This window comes from Pinus tabuliformis, chromosome 7 (assembly GCF_031772625.1).
Source record: "Pinus tabuliformis cultivar Carrire ecotype Pingquan chromosome 7, CPIR1, whole genome shotgun sequence".
Taxonomy (NCBI): domain Eukaryota; kingdom Viridiplantae; phylum Streptophyta; class Pinopsida; order Pinales; family Pinaceae; genus Pinus; species Pinus tabuliformis.
This window is the reverse complement of record NC_142293.1, coordinates 379,899,183-379,902,156: the sequence shown is the minus strand read 5'-3', so window position 1 is coordinate 379,902,156 and position 2,974 is coordinate 379,899,183.

Sequence of the window (2,974 nt, the reverse complement as noted above, 5' to 3'; positions counted from 1 at the left end):
TCTCGTTTGAAACCATTCTCGTTTTTTCAAGGATTTCACATTTTTTAATTTTATTTTTGTAGTGATTGTTATATGATATGAATTGGTTTTGTAGCTTAGGGAGGCTAACATTATTGTCTTTCAGGTGGACTTATCCTTGCAGAGCGGGATGCCCTTGTAGCAGAGATTAAGTAAATTTGTGAGCCTTTTGCAGTACATAAAATTTGAATTTTCAAGCCTTCAAGGCAAGGAGCCTTCTATTTGTTGTCACCTTGCTATCTTCTGCTGGAAGGTTGAAAAACATGAGTCCTTGAGGCTAGAATGCATATCTTTTGGGTCTTGGTGTTTCTCATAATAACCTCATTTGTGACTGTCACATATCAAATCTAAAATAACACTATATCACAGACTCTAAACCTATCAACAATCACAATTATTTGGGCCGTATTTATTTTTTATATTGTTATTGCAGAGGTTTGAGTTTATTTTATAAAGATATGATATAGCTTGTAGATTTTTGATCTTCATATTGCAGGGGTATCTTCCCATTGTATTTGGCATGAAAGATACATCTTAAACATTCTCCCTCTTCCTTACACTTGGTATTATTTTGTGAGCAATCTTGTGTGGACTGACATACACTAAACAGTGGTTACAATGAGCTCATTCTTGACAGTGTGCTGATCTTGTTTGACAATAGTATCTCATAAGATTGTCGGTTACCTTCTTGTTTGTTTTTGTATCTTTGAAGATTTTTTTGGCTTGTGTTCTTTGTATTTTGGTGATTGATCATGAGCAATGAACTAATTTCTCATTTACAAGCAACTACAGGTGAAGGGTCTAGGCTTCATTAGGTTGATATCTACTTAAATAGTTGCATTTTTGTGGTCTAGTGCATCATTTCAATGTTGATCTTTCTACAAATTTGTGATATTGTCAGGAGTAATTTCTTGCTTTATTAACCATCTATGTATCCTTTATTAACTAATTGTTGCATTCCATTCTATAGTTGTTTCTCTCTGTTGTGGTAAGTCACGTTGCATGGTTTAGTTTCTTTGGGTTGCTTTTCAATATCTTAAATCAATGTTAACATTTCTAATAATTTGCAAAACTTCGTTGATCCTTAATTTTATATCATTCCAAATTTGAAACATATGTGATATTACTGGCATATCATTGGAAGAGTTTGCATTTTTAGGTGACAAACATTTGGCTAGCAGTGTTTCTAATTGAAGTAACCTAAATTCATAATCTCTTTCATTAAAATATTGTTATTGATCTTATTTCACTTGGTTATAATTGCTTGAACTTTTTGTGAAGTGTTTATGTGAGCTAGAAGAGCTTGCTTATTCCAATTGTCTAAATAAGTGAAGAACACTTTTGGATTGTAATATCTTAGTTGTTTCATTAGGAATTTTATTGTTGATTCATTAATAATTGTCATAAGATTTCACTTTGTGCTCAGATATCAATCCCATTTTCTGATTATGAGCATATTGACAATTTATCTCTTGAAGCAAATTTCATCTCTTATTTAAGCAGTTGCATTTGAATCCTAAGACTAAGTTTGGGTTTCACCTACTCAGGCTTGCATTTCATTCTTCTAACTTGCATCTATCTTAGGAATATTGTTAAATTATGAGAATATTTATTTCACTAGCAAAGTTACAATATTTCTCTTGTACTTATCTTTTAATCATATCACTCATTATCTTTGATATTGTCATCTTTACTTGAGCATTTCTCTTTGAAATAAGTACAATTTTTCCTTTTTCTCTTGAAAGTTATCTATCATTGCTCATATTTTAATATTGTGTCATTTTATTATGCTAAAATCGTTTTTTGCAGCACTACTTATTTAGCAACATGAAACTTTGTATATTTGTGCAAGTAATATAATATATTTTGAGCATTGTTCATTAGGCACTAGTTTATATCTGTTAATTTTGCTATTGTCTCAATATCTTTAATTACTTCATCTTGTTAAGACATACTTTTCTCATTTAATTAATACACTTGCTAACTAATTCTAATTTAAGCTGCTTAGAGAAGTAGTGATCTCTCCTTGCCACAAAATTTTCTAGAACTTGTTGCTTCCCAACAAGTTTCCCTTCATCATCCACCCTTTTACCTTTTAGGGACTACCCCAGGGAAATTTTTAAGAACCCCCCCTAAATTTACATGTATAATAAATGGGTGAATCTCCATGGTATATAGGAAAAATGGAAGGCGATTTTATCAATAATATGATATGTATATATAATTTTTTGGTGAATCTCTCACCAGGCATGGCGAATATTTTACTCAATTATAAAATCTTGTATTTATTGAATACACAAATGAAATCATTGCATTTCTTTAAAATATCTTTTGAAATCAAAATTACCAAAATTACATATCGATAACCTAGTGGGTGTAGGATAAAATTCACTCGTGCCATTCACAAAAAGTATTAGAAAACACCTAATACTATATATAAAACCAAGAAAAATTCAAATTCATCACTTCTAGGGACCTCATAGCCACTCTGCCAATACACAAGTATGTTCCTGTTTGCAATTAGTAAAATTACCCAAATTGCAATCTGTTTACTCCACTTCTAGGGACCTCGTAACCACCCTGCCAATACACAAGTATGTTCCCGTTTGCAATTAGAAAAATTACCCAAATTACAATCTGTTTACTCCAGCATATGTTGGAAAGTTATAGAAGGATGACTAGTGCAATCAATCCATTCCTTTTAGCCCTGGATTTGTTTCAGTTTAAAACAGAAGTATACAAATATATTTTTCCAATGTCTATGCTTTAACCATTCACCTTAAGATGTTTTTACAATATAATTTCCTAAGTCTATTTAATATCTTCATTATCATAAAAACCAACCTATATCCATCTTAACTCCACATCTACAACTCTTAGGGGGATGAAATCTATTTATCCCTCTGAGCACTTGGTAGACCCAGAATTAAGATGGATCTAAGATAGAAGTTCCCCT